Raw genomic sequence first — 21,986 nt, 5'->3', positions numbered from 1 at the left:
CTTCATAGTTACTTTTAAGATTTTATTAATTTGGAGGCTCAGTATTTGGATTTTGAAAGGTGTTACATTCATAGTTTCATTCCTCCCCTCTCTGCCTTTCTTCTCCAGAATTTTTTCTTCCTTTAATTTCCAGATGTTCTGGCATTCCTAATCCTTTTGTCTGACTTCCTCATAGTATGACTGGAACATTTTGTTTGTGTTTTAATCTCCTTTAATATGGATTGGGGCATGACATCAGGAAATAAGTCTTTTAAATGTGTGCTTCACCCAGTGATGACCTATTTGAAAGGTCCAATCACCTATATTTCCTTGTTGATAACATTGTTGGTTTGTTATTAGTTGGTGATTTTCTTTTATTTGATTCCAAGGTTATAACTGTTTCCTGTGTGAGAGTTAGTTTGATATAAGCTATTTTGTCATTACTAGAAACAGAACTCAGTTTCTAGATACTCTGATGAAGCCAATGGGTCCAGTGGCTACAAATCTCAAAGAGTTTTGCTCCTTTACATGTCATAATTGAAATGGTTCTATTTCATTGTTTTATGTTTCTAGTGTTCTGGCCCTCTTGATTGCTGGTAACTAATCAGTGGTGATTGTGTGCTACAATTTGCTTAAAAGATCCAGGGTGAATATCATAGCATATGAAATAGATGAAGTTTTATCTCTTAGGATCATGCTACAGGCTTCAAATTTATCAAACACTCCTTACCAGTGAGTATGGAATAGAATTCAAAGCTTAAAATGATATTTCTGTAATGGAAAATCATGAGTTTGAAGAGAATTAGGGACAGATCAAGAAAAAGATCTGACCATGAGATGGCAAAAACACACAAAGAACTCTAGGTGGGTGGTGCTTTGACAGATTTGCATGTGGGATATCCCTCCCAGTCTGAGAACCTTCAGAGGAAATGGTCAGCCAGAGTGTGGCCATTACCCAGAATTTCGAAAGAGGGCAAAGGAGAAAGGTGGATTCAGAGAAAGGGCTTTAGTAGCTAGATGATGTCACCCAGCAGAATTTGAGGAGTCTGAGTCAGAGCTCTCCAAAGGACAGCAGAAGCTTGGGGTAATTTATAGCTCAACGGCTTATTGTATTTATGGCTAGCAGATGTTAGGTGCATTTTTGTGGGGTATGCAAAGCCAATAGCCTCTACATTGCTAAAAATCAGCTTATTGGAACTATAATGAAAACAACTACTGGGGTGTCTGAGTGGCTCAGTTGGCTGAGCGTCTGACTCTTGATTTGGGCTCAGGTCATGATGCCAGGGTCGTGGGCTCGAGCTCCATGTTGGGCTCTGTGCTGAGCATGAGGATTTTTCTCTCCCTCTGCCCCTCTCCCCTACTAATGCTCTCTCTCTAATAAAAACAAACAAATAAAGAAAAAGAAACAAACGTACAAAGAAAAACCAACAACAACAAAAAAACTAACTGCATGTGTAAAAATTTGACTTTGGCTGAGCTAATGGGTATAAGTCTATTCTGAAGAAGTAAATGACATAAGACCAATATACAGAGGCCAACTGTAACCCATTTATCTAACATGGATACATCAATGTAGGAATTCTACTTATATGAAGTGTTCCACGGTACTGAACAAAGGGGAACTTATGACTACTCAAGTGTTCGCAAAGATGGCCCATCTGCTAATGCTCCCTACTTTTCTGACCTGTCTCTGATCCTTGTTCTTCCTATCTCTGTGCAGCATCATCTGCAAACCATTCAGTCCAGTAACTACACCCCTTCCTCAAAAAACTGCCATCCTCAACACATTCTATCAAACTGCTCATTCTTTATCTTGTTATATTGAGAAACACTTCAGGATCTGGCTGAATGACAGGAAAACACTGATTTATAGTTCACACGAACCACGGAAACAACAGAGCTCTACTTTAGGAAGTGTGCACACTCACACAAGTTGAGTGAATGCTACTTAAGTTACTTTGATTTCACTTCTGAAATAAATTGTATAAACTCTGTTTTATTTTAGAATTATACATTTTTCTCTAGAATGAATGTGGTATCCCCCAAAATTTGTATATTGAAACCTAATCCTCAGTTGTTAGGGTATACAGAAGTGGGGCTTTTGAAAAGGTGATTAGCACCCTCATAAATGAGATAGGTGCCCTTATAAAAGGGACCCTAAAGAGATACCTCACCTTTTCCACCATTTGAGCACATAGAGAAAAGATGGCTGACCGTGAACCAGGAAAAGTGGTCTTCACAAGACACTGAATCTGGCTTAATAAAAATTACTGAATTTGTAAATTATCAGAATTTCAGCTGGAAAAACTTTAATGTTATTTCTGATATCCTCTATTCGGATAACTGATTTTTATTCTTCAGAAGAACCACTGGGGGTGTCTGTGTCTCAGTTGGTTAAGTGTCTTGATTTCAGCTCAGGTCATGATCTCAATGGTCCTGAGATCAATCCCCAAGTCAGGATCGGCACTGATGGTGCAGAGCCTGCTTGGGATTCTCTCTCTCCCTCTCTCTGTACCCCTCCCCTGCTCATGTGTGCATATGTGGGTATACTCTCTCTCTCAAAATAAATAAATAAACTTCAAAAAATAAAAACGAAATAAAAGGGGGCTAGTTGATTATGAAGCAACAGATTCATGAACAAATATGATTTCATGTTTAAAGTTGAAATACATTTTCATTTAATTTGTGTATTGTTTTTTTTTATTTATCATTTTAACATAAGTCTTCCTTGAATCACCTATTATAGATCCTAATAATATTAACTAAGAGAACTTCTGTTTCATGCTGAAAAAATTTCTTTATCTCTTGCTCTATGATGGTTTGGTTGCATATACTAGAGAAACTACATTTTTTTACCAAAGGTTACTGGTATTTGTTTCAAAAGAATGCAGCTAATCTTCAGGAGCCAGTTTCTACGATATCAATTTGATATCACAAGAAATCTTTGATTTCACAAGAGCAATATGAGGATGGTGGAAAGTCAGAGGCTCTATTCAGCTTATTACATCACAGTTGCTTCTATTACTACTTTCGACCATCGTAGTGCCGTCAAAGTGCCACCAGTTCCACTTTTCATACGTTTTTCTGCCAAAGTAACTCTAATTTCATTTTTAAAAAATGATTTGGCCTTCACTAAAAATTTTTAGAAGACAGAATTTTGTTCGAAACACATAAATGATTTGATAAAGCAACACATGCCTAATTCAAAATTCAAAATTACCTGCCTAAATTGGTTAACTATATAAATTATCCTTACAACTGAATAAGCAATTTTATTGGAGAAATCATAAACAGAAAAAAAGGACACTCATATCTGGAGCAATGACTCATATAACTGAGTTTACATGGAGTGACTTGTTTAAACAGCATTAACCTGGTTAGCATAAAAATTTGTACCGATTAATGTTACATAATTTAGAGGTACAACCTTTGGTTTAATGATGTGAGAGTCTCTTTCTATAGTTATAGTCTTCCCTGTGTACATGTTGTTGGTGACATATTGCTGTGGAAAGAATGAGTGGTTGTTACATCTTGCAGATCTCTGTGCCGAAATAAAATCAATTGTCAGATCTCTATGCTGAAATAAAATCAGGCCTTAAAAATACTTAAAAAAGGCATTCTGTTTTTGTGAGGTAGGGACAGATCTAATGCAAGCCTCAGCTTATTATTCCAGCTAAGATAGAGTAGTTGAGACTAATTTTAGAAATCTGGCTTCAGGGGGCACCTGGGTGGCTCAGTTTGTTAAGGGACCAAATTTGGCTCAGGTCATGACCTCGCAGTTTGTGAGTTCGAGCCCCACGTCAGGCTCTGTGCTGACAGGTCAGAGCCTGGAGCCTGCTTCAGATTCTGTCTTCCTCTCTCTCTGCCCCTCCCTGACTTGCACACGTGCGCCTCAAAAAATAAACTTTGAAAAGAAAGAAAGAAAGAAAACATTGGCGTACAAAATATCAGAGACCAAGGCAGCCAAGATCTTAGGGGCAAAGGTTAGGGAGAGAAAGTAAGACTTCATTCAAGCAACCTTTCCCTTTAGGGTGTTTGCTGAATTTTGACATGGGGCAAGAAGCCAATAATCAAGAAAAATGACCATGGCTAAACATAGAAAAGCTTGCATTACTTTTGGTAGACTCATGGGACTGGCAAGAAAAAATATTGGAGTTTGAACTCCTAAGGCTATCGGGAGAGAAGAGAGCCAGAAAGAAGTGATTCTTCCACTTTATGGTTTCTCCTCCTGGCATTTTAAAAATTCTTGACTTGCATAGAGCAAGAAGCTAAAAAGCTAAATAAAACTTCTTAAAGGCACAGAGACTGAGGTAGACTCATGGTACTAAGAAGGTTGTCTTATTAATTACAAAACATTCTCACTTGTGATGCCTGGAGATCTATATCCTAGCAGAGCATGTAAAAGAAATAGATAAGGCCTTAGCAGAAGGCAAACCAGTCTTGACTCAGGTCAAACCTTTATTGGATTAAAGTAATTTACACTTTCTACCTATGAGAGGATGGGCTGAAATCCTACTAGATAAAGATTAATGACAACATATTATGCTGTAAAAATGTTTACTTAAGATATCAAAAAAATCAGTTTTAGAAAAATGAGGCTAACCAAGAAATAGGAAGAAGAATGAAACAGACAACAGAAACAGGACCACAGATGACCTTATTAATATTGACAGAGATGGGATGTTGCATGGCTCAGTTGGTTAAGCATCTGACTTTGGCTCAGGTCATGATCTTGCGGTTTGTGAGTTCAAGCCCTATGTCGGGATCTGTGCTGACAGCTCGGAGCCTGGAGGCTGCTTTGGTTTCTATGTTTTCCTCTCTCTCTGCCCCTCCCCCACTCACACACTGTGTGTGTATGTGTCTCTCTCTGTCTCAAAAATAAATAAATGTTAATTTAAAAACAAAATGATGGAGAAAGACTATAAATAATATGCTGAGGAAAATAGACCAAAAGTGCTTTATAGGATAACTAGATGCCCTGAAAAAAACTGTAGTGAAGTTTCTTAAACCATAAGATACAAAAACCATAAGTCTTTGAAAGACTGACAGCAGACTGGACATTGTAAAGACTGAGTTTGGTAAATAGGGAAATAGTTTATCAGAAAATAATAATGCTAAAAATGGGAAGAGAAAAATAGAAAAGTCATGAGACTAGAAGAAAAACATGAAGCTAGATGTAAAGTTCTAATGTGTGAAGCTAAAGTCCCAAAAATTGAGTAAAGAGAGCATAGTGATGCAGAAGGTTGGGGAGAGAAAAATATTTGAGAATGTACCAAAACTGATCCATGTCCAAGATACAGATCATAGAAGTTTCCATGAAAGCTAAAAGAAAAATAGTAAAACGCATCTTATGCACATTACAATTATTGAAAACCAAGGTTGGATATGATCTTAAAGGCAGTCAGAAGAAAACAGATGCATCACTTTAAAGGAGCAACAAATAAGACTGACAATGTGATGACATCTTTCAAGTTTTGAAATGAAATAACTGTCAACAAAAAAATAATTCATAAATTAAGGGGAAAAATTAGACAAACTGGGAGAATTTGTTACCGCTACAAATCAGCAATTTTAGTAAATCTTTCTCACCCAGGGTTATTGGTCTATTTGTCTTTTTTGAGTGACTAATTTCTTATAAATTATTGCAACATGTCATATTAGTTTCTCTGGTAATATTAAGTAACCATCCTGAGAACACAAGAGGTTATTCTTATTAAATTTGTAATCAGATTTCATCCCAGAACTCTTTCCCATTTAATTGCTGGCATTGTCCAATAGCCTCCTTGAAACTCTCCAAAGATTTTGTCTCGAGGTTTAGAAGTGCTGGCACCTATATGAAGGAAGATCTGCCTGAGTAGTATATTTTTGGTCTGGAAATTGTTGTTAGATTCCATTTTATCCCACTTTACATGCATTCCTACCTTTAAAATCTTCATGTCTTTAATAATTAGGGAATTTGAACATTCTTTACTTTGCTAACCATCCTTAATTGAAGTTCCTATGTGCATTATCTCCAAAGCATTCTAAAAGTATGGACTATCCCAAAACATATCTGTTACCAGTGTATACATATTAACCCTCTTATGTCTATCTAATTGACAAGGTTTGGTCTGCATAATTATCTCCATCCTGATGTATTCTATTTGCATTTTAAGATCTGATCCATCAACCAAAGAATAATTCAGCTTTTCTAGAGAAAACTCCAATAAATCTTTCTGAGGTGTATAAAGCTTGTGAATAGATGCTAGTGTCTCATGAGTTCCCCTACCTTCAAGTAATGGAAAAGGAGTAGCAGTATTACAATAACGAATGGAAATGCAAGAGGGAGAAAACAATATTTTACAGGAGGCAAACCTACTTACAAAAAAACATGTATTTTTGGTGAGCAAAATAGATTTTACAGAATGAAGACTATCATGTTTAAAGAAGACCCTAAACCAAGATGGCAGAGGCCTCCACTAGTTTAGCTTCCTACTTCTAGATAGGGTGAGAGGCTGTAGCATATTACTGGTATGTGGTAATCCCTTTCATTCTGAGTCAGAATTTAAGAGTGCATCCAGACCCATCCTGAATAAAATGGCAGAAAGGTTTATGATAACCAATTAGGCTACACTGTGAGATTGCCAAAGAGCTAACTTTAAATCACAAAGGACTGTGTTAATGTTTAGGCATCTGAGGAAGAGATTAGGTTATAGAGTACTTAGTTTAAGTCATATAGTGAGTGGCTTGGAGATTACAGAAATGCCTGCGGTAGCCACAGAGACCCTGAAGTACTCCCAGTTACTCTTAATTACTGTCCTTGGAAAATTTTGAACTGATTTTCAAATGTCTGGAGTAAGGGATTTAACTCTTTTGTATAAATCATATCTTAGGTAATACAATTTACTTTGACAAATTGTTCTTTTTTTTTTGGCAAACTTATATCCTTTTTGACAAAAAGTATGAATAGAGGAATGGAATCAATCTTAGCTATCCGTACTCTTTAGGGGAAAAAAAAAAAGGTCATCCAAATATTGAGTAAAAGAATCATGTGAAAATTTAAAGTTTTTTAAAATGTTTATTTATTTTGAGAGAGAGAGAGAGAGAGAGAGAGGGAGGAGGGGAGGTGCAGAGAGTGAGGAGAGAGAGAATCTCAAGTAGGCTCCATACTGTTAGCATAGTCCCATGCAGTGTTCACCAACCTTGAGATCATGACCTGACCTGAAATCAAGAGTCGATGCTTAACTCACTGAGCCACCCAGGCACCCAAGAAAATTTAAAGTTCTTTGGGACTTGTTAGAGACATGAATAGTACACTGTCTTCCTTAACCAGGGGAAAATAATGACGAAGACACATTGCTGATTTTCCCAGGATAAAGCAGGAAAGTATTAGCTAGTTTGTTCTAAAGGGACACTAAAGAAAGTATGTAGTCTCTTAGGGGATTCCAACATAAGACTGTATTCAGGTTTGATACTGTTACAGTTGGCAGTTAGTTAGACATGAGTGGGAAGGGAGAGAAAAAGAAGGCAGATGGGAAATTGCCAGATACCACCCCTTTCCCTTAGACCACCCCCATGTGCTGTTTAGCAGAGACTGATAAGCAGAAATACTCGCTGCAGGGGACTGTCCCAACTGTGAACTATGTGCATTTAGAGAAACCCTTGTCTGCTAGTAACCCCAAGGATGTTGTAATATCATTATAATATCATTTACATTTGGGTTGTAGCCCCCTGTGTTTCCCTTAGGTGTTTATGGGAAGATGGTGGACACAAACCTACACGAAAAGTTGGAAGGAAGGAAACCAGGGTGGGTCCAGAGGGAAGTGTGATATTGACAGGATGGGGAGGAAGAGACCAAATAGGCCCCTATTAAAACAAAAACAAAAACAAACACAAAAACACAACGCAGAACCCAGCAGGCTGTAACCCACCCTCTGGTCAGCCCTCCCCTACTTCTCTGGAGTGTACTTTAATGTGGCTAAATAAAACCTTTGCTGCTTTAACTCTCTTACCCGGTTTCTTGATTGAACTGTTTCCTTGGAGAAGACAAGAAAAGGGGAATCTTATAATCCACTACCCAGTTACAATACAATAGAGAAACTGGGAAACCAGAAATGATTATTCCAACTATGGCTCTGAAACTGAACAAATCTATTTCCTGACCTGGAGACTAAGGGGTTAACAGGGACGTGTACAAGGTAAAGGGAGTCCTTTTTAGGCTTTTTGTCCTTTAGATTCCAGTTTTAGAGAATATTACATAGATTTGAGTACAAGTTAGATAGGCTCAACCCTAATAATTCTGTCTACATAAGTAGAAGTTGTTTTTCACAAAAAATCTAACACTTATGTGATCTTCAGTTGGGGCTTGTTTTAGTCTAGTTGGGTAAATTATGGCCTGTGGGTCAAATCCAGCAGGTTTCCTCTTTTTGTAAGTAGTTTTATTGAAACACTGCCACACTCATTCATTTACATATTGTTTTTGGCTGCTCTCACACTACAAAGGTAGAATTAAATAGCTTTTAGGCACCTTATGGCCCACAAAATTAAAATGTTTTACTACCTGGTCCTTCACAGAAAAAAGTTTGCCGATCTCTACCAAGAATAATGGGAGAAAGACTCTGTTAATTCAAGTTAATTAGTAACTCATTAAAGTACAGTCAAGTGTTAAATGTTTTTATACTCAAATATTTTCAAGTTAGAAAAACAATGTAAATCCAAAAGTAATCTGGTCTTTATAATTACCAGGAGGTTTCTAGCTGAACTTCCCAGAGAGGTAGAAGGAATTGGAAGAAAAACCATCACACTCAGAGAATTGAATTTAAGGGTTCAGGCTTTATTAGAAATATAAACAATTTATTCTTCTCGTAGAAAGACTGACACAGAAAGTATGATTAAATGTGATTGTAATTCTTCTAAGGATTGTTGGATGCATTGTTTTGGTAGCCTCAGAATACTAGGAACTACTTTTAGTACTTTTGCAAAATATGTAATAAACTTCACAGTAAGGTCAACATTATCTTAGGAAGCATGCATTACCTAGTGACTTACTGGTCATATGGTTTTGTTCTCTACTGATTTATGCTATTACCTAAAATTAAGTAAATATTTTTAATGTAAAGATTTATTGGGCTCTGTTAGCCAAATAGACAACAATCATTGCACACTCATAATTTAAAATTCTTCATGCTAAAATAAACTCAGTTTTCCCTCCACTAAATGAATAAATAACAAATAGACAAATTAAAAAAAATCCACTTGTCTAAAAATTACTGGGGACTGTCCATATGCCAGGTACTATAATACTATACATATAAAAATATCATTTATTTATTAAGCATCTGATCTAATTTATGTAGGTTTTCCCTTTTATAGATGAATAAGCAGACTTGAGGAGATTATAGAATGTATCCAAAGTTCAATACTTCTCACTAGTAGATCTCACATTCAAACCCACAAAAATCAACTCTAAAGTCTGGGCACTTAACCCTCAGTTCTACTGTCTCCCAAGCAAAATGAGGATAAGAGAATCTTATTTAGGCAAGTACGTATCAAAATATTTTAAAAAGATTCCACAGGTTTCCACGAACAAGTGGGAAAAAGAAAGAAGCTGATTTTATTGGGAAATTGGGAAGGGTAAGAACACAAAACAAAGTAATCAATTCATGCATTTGTAACAAAATCAGCAATTGTATCATGAGCCCTTCAACTCTATTAATAGTATTGGATCAGTGAGATACTGGTGGGTGGAAACTTACCATTTTAGGAATCACCAGAAGAAACATAATCTATTTATTAAAGTATATGCCAAAAAAGTAGTTCTAGACTAGTGACAGTCAAGGAGATGGGATGGATTTATGATTAATCCTTTCCATCTCATGTTTTCTAACAAAATTATGCAACAGTATTGAAAATCATCCCACCTCTAGGTTGTGTGTGTGTGTGTGTGTGCACGTGTGTGTGCTTACGTGAGTGTGTGTGTGTGTGTGTGTGTGTGTGTGTGTGTGTAGGATACAAAGAATGAAGGTGTATAAGAGATTTCCTATTTCATTCATATATCCTAGAAATAGGTGTCAAGAATTTACCCTTGACTACCTTAATAGAGAGGTTAAATATAAAATGCAAACCAGATTCTGATCATCTCATATGTTTCTATTTTAAAGATGCAGTTTAGGGACTACATGTATGCAGACCACCATGGCTATTTTTGGATAAATAAAGCAAATATAAAATTTCCAATTACTATGCCATTTTTACCCAAAAGACATAAGGAATTGGTCTCATTGACCTTCTCATTAACTAGCAGGTCAACTTACTAGGGACCCTAAAATTACTTTTTTTCCTGAAATAAAAGCCCCAAATTTAGAAAATGTCCGGAGGACAGAATAAAATCAATTCTCTTCTTCCTTAACCCTTGGCTCCAGTCTGTCTCCCTGATTCTCAAAAGCAAAGAAAAAATGGTATCCAAATACAAATGACACTCCTCAACTAAATGGCATGCACTTAAGCCTGTACTATTATAGGCACTTATTGTTTTGTGCTTCATTCTATTCAACAAAAAATCTTGACCCCAGAATAATTGCAACCCTAGCCAAAACACTTTTGGAGTATTGAATTTGTGTCTGGATAGCTTGATATTAGAAGGATGTGGATTAGAGTTGTGTGCCAAGGCATACCAGATGAGGATAGTGAGGTGACCAGAAGTCAGATCTAATGTAAAAGGAAAGATAGATGTGAAGGAGAAAAAATGCAATGGGACTTGTTTTTAATTGTTGAAGATTTGTCACACACAAAAAAAGAAGAGATAGTCTTGTTTATAATTCTGGAAGATGGAATTTTAAAAGATGAATACATTTTAAAATTATAAGGACAAATTTTAAACTGCAATAAGCTACATTAGGAATAAGTGAATGCCTTACCACTAAACACATTTATATAACTCTAAGTTCTGTGATAACTTGTCTTGAGCTCTTGGGTTTGGAGTTTGTAGCACAGGAGTTTATTATTCCTTCCAAGTCTGAGTATCTCAGTAGATTAGGTTAATGTACTGTCCCTATAAACATACAGTTATTAGGAATATGACATGATAACTTGGAAAAAAAATCAGATCTTTCTCTTTTTTTTAAGATTGGGTAGTTATTCTGTTCTCCTAATCCTTGAAGCAGTGTAAGACATGAAGAAGACAAATTTTATAGTCAGGCTCACCAGTGATTAAATAACTCAAATATAAACTGCGTGATTACTTAAAAAATTGCAGAATTTTCATGAACTCATGTTACTTACCATATAAAATAAGAAGAACATCCTTATAAGGTTTGGAGAGAATTCAAAAAGATAGTGAATCAAAATCATGAGTCAGAATACAAACACAATAAATGTAGCTATTGTGATTACTTGGCCATATGCATTTGATGTGCATACGGTTAGTTCTTACACTGCTGATTCAATAGCCAGGGCGCTGAGGAGGTTAGGTAACTGATATTCTGTCATATGTAAATATATAAATGAGTCCACATTCTCATCATTTTTTAACACATAAAAAGCTATAAGGTTTATATCCATAATAATCTCATGGCAAGTGTATTTGAACAAACTGGAATAGCCTGACCTGAATATATCTATTTTTATAAGACGAATCTCAAATCCTACTTGATTCTTTCACACATTATTTCACATAGTCTAACATTCTACAGATATCTGCTTGGAGACCATTATCTACACTTGAAAATAAGTACATAAACTAGATAAGGCACTGCATTATATATCCATTATAATATAGTGGACATTTCTTTTACTAAGGTGAGCTATAAGACCCAAATATGATTTCGTTTCACTTTTACCCTTCTTAAGTCCTCAGTGCTGTTTTCCAAATGTGACACCAATTTTTATTTTTTATTATTATTATTATTTTTTTTACTTTTCAAAGAAATGCCAAGTCACATATCCTAATTTTCTAATTATAGCAAATACAGGCATTGAAGCACATAGGGGGGTGGTACTGAAGAGGAAGCATAATGCAAGCTGGGGGCAAAGTACAAGCTAGCACCCCCCACCAGGGTAGAATATGCATGATATTCCTCAAACTCTCCTGGCTACCCATGAACAAATGAAAGGGGTTTAAGTGCTTGCCATGGTGATGTGGGGGAACAAATGCAAATGAAAAACTGAATTCTCTTACTGCCTAAAGCCCATTGACAAGTCCTTGAAACTGGTAGAGTGACCTCCCTCTAGGATCTCAGCTCCCTCTGTGATGAAGACACACTTTGCCAGGGGCAGAAAGGAATCTTGGTTTAACCTTATCCTGACCCACAAGGATCCTGTAAGTCTACTTTAACGTATAAAAATTCCTTTGGAAACTTCCTTTATCTCAACTCCCCAAGATACATGCTGGTAATCATACTCCAAGCTTATGGCCCCTTGATATACATCTGAAGGATCTCATGACTGAGATTTTACTAAAGGGCAATAAATGGCATTTCCCCAGCAATAGCTAGCCCGTCAAGGTCCTGGAAACCCTGCTTCCAAAATTCCTTAGAGACTTCCACTGTCCCTAACTCCCTTCCAAACTGAAGGTATATAATCAGTTACCCGTCACAACCCCAGCACAGCTCTTTCTGCCCACGGGTCCTGTCCCTGTGTTTTAATAAAATCACCTTTTTGCATCAAAGACATCTTCAGGAGTTCTTTCTTGGCCATCATCCCTGAACACCCATCACCCCAAAACCTCATCAGTATGAAATGAGTCTCTAAAGAAGAGAAGTGCATATATAATTATAAGAAATATAAATCAATAGAATTTACACATAAATGATCTTTATATCAGAAATGATTTAGGGCAGTGTGGTCTTTAGAAAAGCTACATCAGGAACATCCAGGGTGTTTGTTATTAGATTTATATGGCCAGTTCTTACCCTCAAATCAAAATACTTTGTTTATGGATAGGAAATAATACTCAAAACAAGAAATTGGAGAAGTTCTTCTATACTGATTTTGGAGTATTAATGTTTTACTAGAAATGAGAAAAAAATTTGCAGTCTAACTTCAATGTCTGGTCTCATTCAAACAGAAGATAAGTTTAGAGCCACCACCACAGCCACCTATTTCAATAGATTTTATTGTGGTTATTGTAATTTTTAATTATACATTTCCATCTGGTACTTCTTTACATCTTCTGTCTCTTCACAGACATTCTCTATTTTCCTATTTGTTTCAAGAATGTTCATAATTGGTTGTTGGGGTATTTAAAGTCTTTGTCAGAAAATTCCAACATCTGTACCATCTCAGTGTAGGCATCTGTTTCCTGTGTTTTCCTATGTGAATCGAGATTTTCCTGGATCTTCATATGATAAATATTTTGAATTGTTTCCTGGAAGTTTTCAGTATTGTATCTTGAGGATTAAGAATGTGGTGAATGTTGATGCTTTTATATTTATCAGACATTTAACTTGGCTATATTCAGGCACTAAGTTACACTGGCCTTTTGTGGGCTATAGTTCCGATGAGTTCAGTTTTCAAAGCCTTTGCAATGCTATTTGGATTTTATAATGAATTTATAATAGCTTTTAAAATATTAAAGATACAAAGAAGTACACACTTGCAATACCAGATATTTGGATATTTGTATTATAAGGTTACCACAATCAAGTCACAGTGCAGAAATCGTTAGCAGCCTTGAAAAATAACAACTAGTCTATAGGACCCATTAGAGCAGGGTGTAACAATTTTTTTTTTTCTGTAAAGAGTCAGATAATATATTTTAGTTTTTGTGGGCCGAGAATAAAAAGTGAGGATATTATTTAGAGACATTTAGAGAAATAACAAATATCCAAATAGTTTATTGATTCAATTTAATATATAATAACAATTTTCAAAAATACAAATATATTAAATATCAGAATGGGATTCTTCTTAAAAAAAACATTTTTTTTCCTAATTGGGGTTCAAAGTCTATATTCCCTATCTTAAAAATTGATTGCTCATCTGCTGATGATGACCTACAGAGAGATTTTATATATCTCTGAAAATTTTTTTGTTTGTTTTTTTTCACACAGACAGGTGATACATGGGACACTCACAATGCTGTCATGTCATAGAATTCTCACTACAGTTTCTAGTGCCAGGGGCAGCAGTGTAGAGAAAACACTACATATGGCCTCTGTCTCAAATACTCAATTCTGCTGCTTTGGTGGTGAAGAAGTCTTAGATGAAACTAAAATGAATAATGTGTCCGGATTCCAATAAAATTATATTTATGGATAATGACCTTTTAATTCAATATAATGTTCATGTACCCTAAAGTATTATTCTTACTTTATTTTCCAACATAAAACATATATGAACAGTTCTTAATCTTTAAACTACCCAAACCTGAGGGAGAAGTGATGAAGGATAGTGGATTTAGACAGTAGGCAGGAGTTTGCCAAACCCTGCATTAGAGGAAATATTAAGATAGACATTTGTTGAAAACCCAGGAGGGTCAGAAATGCCAGCAGGGACTGAGAATCTGTGCAAAGCTTATTGGACAACCAGGTGTTAGTATGGTCCTGAAGGGAGACCCACCTGCAGAATACAATAGGCTTGATGTACGAAAACACTAAAAAGACACCAGTGAAACAGAGGTTAACTGAACCTTACTAGAGGTACAATCTAGCCTCAAATAAAATAGTTCTTAGTTAGAATAAATTGATTAATCCTCTTGATTGGAAAAAAATTGATCAAACAACAGTATTTATGCCTAGTAGTAGAAACTAAGAACTCTCTTTAGAGAAAGATAATTTCATTTGAGTATTCTATATATTTCATACACAATGTCTGTCATTAAATAAAAATTATTAGGTAGGCTACATAATGGCATTGTATTACTGAACATCAAGGGAAAATGACAGTGGAAACAAATACACGGGTGGTTCAGATATTGGAATTAGATGGCAAGGACTTTAAGTGACTATGATAAGTATGTTCTAAAATACGGAAAGAAAAAAAGTTCAAAAATAGCTGAAAAGCTGGAGATTTTCTACAGTGAATTGAATTTTTATTAAGAATTGAATTGTGTTAAAATTACTGAAGAGTACAATATAGCAACAATAAGGCAAACAATGATGAGGAATAAATTAAGTGTATTATGAATTAATGATTCAATGTATTTAAATCAAAATCCCAGGTCTATTCTGTGTGTACTAAACCAAGCCGCTGATTTAAAACTCATGTGAAAATTGGGGCGCCTGGGTGGCTTGGTCGGTTAAGCGTCTGACTTCGGCTCAGGTCATGATCTCATGGTCCGTGAGTTCGAGCCCCGCATCGGGCTCTGTGCTGACAGCTCAGAGCCTGGAGCCTGTTTCAGATTCTGTGTCTCCCTCTCTCTCTGCCCCTCCCCTGTTCATGCTCTGTCTCTCTCTGTCTCAAAAATAAATAAACGTTAAAAAAAATTTAAAACTCATGTGAAAATGGAGAAGGTAAATAAGAGCCAAGGAAATTTTGAAGAAATAAAAATAGGAAGACTTACATTTCAAATAGTATGTCTATTGTAATGCTCTTATAATTAAGATGGTATAGTATTGGTACAAAGAAACCAGAAAAGTTCAGTTGAACAGAACAAAAATTTTCATAGATATACACATATAAAGTCACCTGATTTATTACAACATGAAACTTCAATGCAGTAAGGAAAAGATGGACTTTTCAATTATAATACTAAGCCATTGGACAATATATGGAAAAGAAGAACTTTTAGCTAATGCTATTTCATCTACATACACACACATACATATATTCTATGTGTATATGTGTATAGATATGTGTGTACATAGAGCATATATACATTCTATGTTATTGTTGATTGAAATATAAAAAAGTAAAGCAAGAGTTGTGTCTTTTTCTCCCCTTAGGAGATAATGGGTTAGTATCTTTAAGACCCTATTATATGCAAAGTTTTGTAGTTTAAGATTCAAAAATTAGTGGCAGTGAAGGGAAAGAAAAAAAAAAAAAGAAAATTACCACACTAAAATTAAGAACTTTTTTGTCATAAAAAACATACTACAGAATTATGAGAATGAATAGGCATAAACTTCCTTAGCAGCATTAATTAAAGCTAACTTTATACTCAGTGGAGAAAGACTGAAAGTTTCTCACTCAAGATCAGGAATGAGGTAAGGCTGCCTGTTTTTCACCACTGCCATTCAACAATGTACTGGAAGTCTTTGCCAGAACAATTAGGAAAGAAAGAAATATAAAAGACCTTTAGATTGGAAAGGAAAAAGGAGATTATGCCCATTTACAGGTGACATGATTCCATACAAGATCAACATATAAAAATTACTTGTATTATTATATAACCACAGTGAAAAATCCAAAAAGGAAATTAATAAAACAAATCCAATTGTAATAGCATCCAAAAAATATCTTGGAATAAATTTAACCATGGAGGGGAAAGACTAGTACACTGAAACCTACAAACCAATACTAAAAGAAATTACTTAAAAGGTACAGAATGTTCTTCTGAGATGATGAATAAGTTTTAAAACTAGACTTGTGCATTTCAAAATGGTTAATTGATTAATTGTATGCTATGTGAATTTCACCTCAAGTATAAGAAGAAAAAAAAAAACAGGCTAGAGTCTACATAGGGAGTGGGAAGTCAGATAGTAGAAAGGTAACTAGTGGTGTTTTGTGGATTCCATTAGTGTTTCATTTCTTGATTTGGGCACTGACTTTAAATGTGGTTTCACCATGAGAAAATTTTGGGGCTATATGTCTTTTATTTTATACTTTTACATATGTATTTTGTATTTTAATAAAATTCATAAAAATGTAATTGAACTCTCCAACCCAATTAAAACAGTTTTAAATATGATTTTACAACATATCATTCACAAATTTAATTTTAAAAAGATAAATGTTACTCAGAAACAATTGTTACACAAAATTGTTCAAGACCAAGAAAAAAAATAGAATTAATTGTACATAAGAATGAATACTAAAATGAAATAGTCATATGTCACATTTAGAAGTTAGGAGAATATGATATCATAAAGGGCCAGTTATCCTATATGTACATATTAATATAAATGCAATGAATACAATCAGAGGGTTTTTGTTAAATTTTATAAGATGATTTTAAAATTGATATGAAAAACATGGATTTTAAACAATCAAGGGATGGTTGAATTAGAACAATGAGACAGGCAGAATTCTAAGATTGCCCTCAAAGCCTCCTCCCCTTGATATAGCTGTCCTATTCTCTGGAATTTGTGACTATGATTATCTAGCCATTCTTGTGTTTAGAATATGTGATAATGTCATGTAGCCCAGTTTCCTTAAAGAAAGGAAGATTAAAATGAATGAATTTGAATTCTGTATATTAACAAGTTATATCTCACTGTATAACATCTAAGAAAAATCAAATTATAGAATAATACAGGTAGCATAACACATTCTATTCAACAAAATCAAAACATGCAAGATAATATTTATGGGAAAATGCTTAAGTACTACACAGGGAAAACCAAAGTAATGATGAATGTTAAATTAGACCAGTAGTTATTTGCATATGGGTGTGGAGGGTGGTAAGTGATAGGGACGGTGACAGGAAAGACACATGTGGTTTTCATTACATTAAGTAAATTTTTATTTGTAAAGGTGGACTGTAGAAATATAGATACTTCACATTTTATAAAATGGTATGCTTTACATATTTTATATCTGTAACATTCCATTATTTTATGAGAGTAACTTACATTGCGTTTATCCTTTATAGGTTTTGAAAACATTAAAACTTTTTATCTTATATACCATCAAAATCTTTCTGCTTTTGGTCAGTCAGGCATTTTTACTACCAAATTTGTAGGTAGAGAAAAACAGTTTAGCAAATGGCAGTATCCACAAAAGTTTTCAGATAGCACATTTAGAGTAGCATTCAATACACTGAGCTACTTCTTTTGAAAGGGAAGGAAATGAATGTTTATTGAATATCTGCAAAGTGCCAGGTCACTGACATATTATCTCAATAAATCCAGTGAAGTAGATATCCTTATGCCATTATAAAAATAAGAAACTTGACATTAGAGAGGCTGTCACTTGCCCAAAAATTCTCCCCCAGAAGCAAAGCTAGGCTATTTGTATGACCACAACAGCCCTGTTTATTTCATATCTTACTGACTCCCCAAGTACCTGGCTTCTTGGTTAGTAAGGACATAAGTATTAATTGAAGAATGTATATCATAAAATAAAAAGATCCAGTAATTTGCCTTCCTGCAAAGAATTTCTAAATTCATATGAGACTGCTTTCAAAATTGTTCTCTATATGAAAACAAATATTGTCTAAAATGAGGAAATATCTTAATACTTTTCTAACTTCAAAATTAATACTCTTAGAGTTTTTTGGTTGTTTTTTTTCCCCTCCCAATTTTGCTATTCTTTGACGTGGGTAACACTTAATGTTGAAAATTTCCACACTGAAAGTCATTTCCTCACAGATCATAAATCCACAGTACTGGAAAGTAATTCCCTTTTCTTACTTATGCAACAACATCACACTCCATGCTGAGTGCTGGCTACTCTTTTGGTTCCGTAATGCTGCAGACTGAATCCTAAGTTTAGTTTCCTTGAAAGTTAGACCTTTTATGTCTGATTTAGTAATTGATCCAAGTACTACAAAAAGAATGTTTTAAAGCCTTTGCATATTAGTTAAATTAAGGCTGCCAAACACCTCCTGTCTATTGACCTTCATTCTTCCTCACTGAGGAGCCCTCACCTTGATTTATAGAACAGGTCGAAAGAAATATCAAAGTCATTATTTGGACTTCAGCTATTCAACTTTGAGTCTTAATCCTTATAAGCCTGCCATTCACAAGCTTCCTGGAAATTTTCTTTTGAACCTAAGATCTGAAGTTCTAACATCATAATGTCCTTGAAAAACTGGAGAAAGAAACAGAAAAAACTTCCCTCAAATTATTACCTACTGTTCTAGATATTCTTAGATTTTAGTGAGAAGAAAAATATATTTGAACAGTTACCAAGCATTCAAATTGGTGGTATTTTTCACAAAATGCTCTTCTATTCCTACTGTATTATCTATTTTCTTTAATGAACTCTGTTATTTTGTTTATCTTCATGGAGCATCTATTTAAGCTATAAGATTGAGCATTACCACTAATAAACACTGAATTCAAGCTAAATTACTTCTTCACTTTTTGAAATGTATTTTTATGAAGCAACAACAATGAATATTAAGCAATGGAGTAATAATGTTAAATCATAATATATTATGTAACATTTCTTTATGCATATAAGGGGAAACCCTGAAAATATTGCTTTCTCTAAATTTGTGTAAAGTCAAGGAGGATTATTTACTTGCAAATATTTAATAACATCCCTGTAATTATATACTACAAGAATGAAATGTATGATTTATTTAATTTAATCTCCCTGGAGTTATCTTAACATTATGTGAAACGTAAAATTTCAGGTCCCAGTGGTGTGTTTTTACTACTGTTCCTCCACATAGAAAAGTTGATCACATATTTTAATATACTTTTGCATATCTACTACAAAGGCATAATGAAGTTCTGCAAATACTTCAGCATTTTAAATATAATAATTTTACACATAAACCATGGAGGTTGAGTAATTACTTAGTAATGAGTCCCCGAGTGAAAGGCTGCTTCAACAGCTGGATCTTCTGAATATGGACAATAGTGACACCATAGACCCAGCAGTAAGGACAATTTATTATTTTATTTTGAGAGTAGTTTCAGAGCCCCTGTCAGCCAGAATTTTAAAGATATAGCATAGAGAATGAAGAGACATCATTAAATATTTAAAAAATAGAGAGAGATTCTAAATGCCACCAAGTTGTTTTGGGATTTGGAAAAATAATATTTAAAAAAATAAACTCTGGGTATTTAAAGCCAATAATATAAATAAGTATAATTATTGCATTTAGGATTACCCTTAGATAAGATCTTGTCCAATGCCACTCAAATCTAGGATACATTTTCAAGGAGTCATATCTTTCTTATAATTTTATAATAATTTGTTAACTGCCATTTATTCTAAATCCTCTGGATGGCAACTCCATAATTTTACAGTACCAGTCAATTATAGAGCCAAAGTTTGGGTTTAGCATTGAAAAGTTGTTATGTATTTAAAGTGACAACATTTAATTTATACTCTTTTGATAAGTATATCTCATTAAACTAACTTTGGCTTGTCTTAATGTGAAAATACAAACAATTGTGTTCATTATCAAATCTGAAACTTAGGTTGACTTTATTAAAAAAAAAGCATAGAGGGGCGCCTGGGTGGCTCAGTCGGTTGAGCGTCCGACTTCGGCTCAGGTCATGATCTCACGGTCTGTGGGTTTGAGCCCCGCGTCGGGCTCTGTGCTGACAGCTCAGAGCCTGGAGCCTGTTTCCAATCCTGTGTCTCCCTCTCTCTCTGCCCCTCCCCCAAGTCTCACTTTGTCTCACTCTGTCTCTCAAAAATAAATAAATATTAAAAAAAAAAAAAAAAGCATAGTAACACCAATGAAAAGCCATGATATCACATAATACTTTATGAGTTAAGGTATAATAAAAAGGTGTAATAGAATTACACACTTCACATGGTAGAATAATTATGCCAAATGCAAAGGAACCTTCCATTTTAGGAAGGTCCAGTTTTGTACATATCAAGTTCTAACAGTTAATTTATAGTAAATGTAATAGCAAAGTTGCTAATAGGTAGCTAATTTACAATTATTTAACTATAATCAATTGTAATTGCGAAGATATTAATAGTTATAAAATATATTCCATTTACTATTCAATTGTTTAATAGTCATTCAATAGTTAATAATGTAAATATTTTGATGTTTGTTGTTATTTCTTTGGTTCACTAAAAATAAGCCAGTATTTAAAATTATTTATCGTCTTCAAAACAACATAATTGATCCCACTAAATAGTTATTAACTGGAATTTTATTTGTTTTGTATTACTGCTTATATTTAATTTGTGTATGTTTGATTTTATAATTAAATTAGATATATATGCACTATAAGTAATATTATATCATTAATATAAATGAACATTGATAAGCCAGAGGTATTTTCTTCTATTGAATCGATTTGATTTGAGAAATACTAATTAAATTTTGTTTTAATTTTATAACCAAAAAAAAAAAAAAAGAATAGGAACTGAGTTTGAATTATTACATTATGAAACTGATTATATATATATACACACACACACACACACACACACACACACACACACACGGAATTATTATATAAGAAAACATAAAAGGAAAATATAAATGTGTTAAATATCTTTGATCTTCAGAAATTCATAATTCAATAAGATAACATTGAATTATAGTTTTGTTTTCTAATTTATAATAAAAATTATTTCATAAGATATAAATATGATGTTCCTTATATGTTTTATTGGGATCATAGCATACATTGTGATCTTTTAGTATACTCTTTGAAGATCTTTTCCATTGTTGTTTGCTTCTCCTTCCTCCTAATACCACTCATTGAAAACTTCTCACATGAGATGTATTTATGAATATCTCATATTTTTCTCTCCTCTCCTTCTTTTCCTAATATTTTGTTAGATCATTTCTACAGTTCCATAGCTTAAATTGTTAACATCCTCTTATATCATCATAATTCTATTTGCTTCATATTTCACTTTAATTTTATTCCATGCTGATCCTTAGTCTTTACATAGACTAATTTTCTATCATTTCTTGATTGGTTGAGTGCTACATTCTAGTAGTTGCCTAAGAAGGACTCTAGGAAAATTATTTCTTATGTTCAATATTTTGGTAGTCATTTTATAATGATGGGCAGTTTGGCTAGGTATAAACCATTTAGCAAGCTTTTCTTAAGCATAAAAGTCACACCATTGTTTTCATGTGCTGAATATTGAGGTGGAAAAATCTGAGTGAACTCTGATTTTTCTCTAAGAAAAAAAAATAAATCTTTCACTTGAATGCCCAAATGATTTTTATCTTTCTTATCTTATCATTTTACTTTAATTTTTTAATGTTT

At 34.1% G+C, this 21,986-nt stretch overlaps 1 long non-coding RNA gene across 1 annotated transcript in view; it reads left to right on the top strand.

Moving 5' to 3' along the window:
* The first annotated feature begins 598 nt into the window (after positions 1–598).
* Positions 599–21,986, top strand: part of LOC122211206 — a 68,165-nt gene continuing 46,777 nt past the window's right edge. The window contains exon 1 of the long non-coding RNA XR_006198557.1: positions 599–711. This is a non-coding gene — a long non-coding RNA (uncharacterized LOC122211206). The remainder of the gene's footprint in view (positions 712–21,986) is intronic.

The sequence above is a fragment of the Panthera leo genome, chromosome F2, assembly GCF_018350215.1.
Source record: "Panthera leo isolate Ple1 chromosome F2, P.leo_Ple1_pat1.1, whole genome shotgun sequence".
NCBI classification, from domain to species: Eukaryota; Metazoa; Chordata; class Mammalia; order Carnivora; family Felidae; genus Panthera; species Panthera leo.
This window is presented reverse-complemented; position numbering and strand designations above follow the sequence as displayed.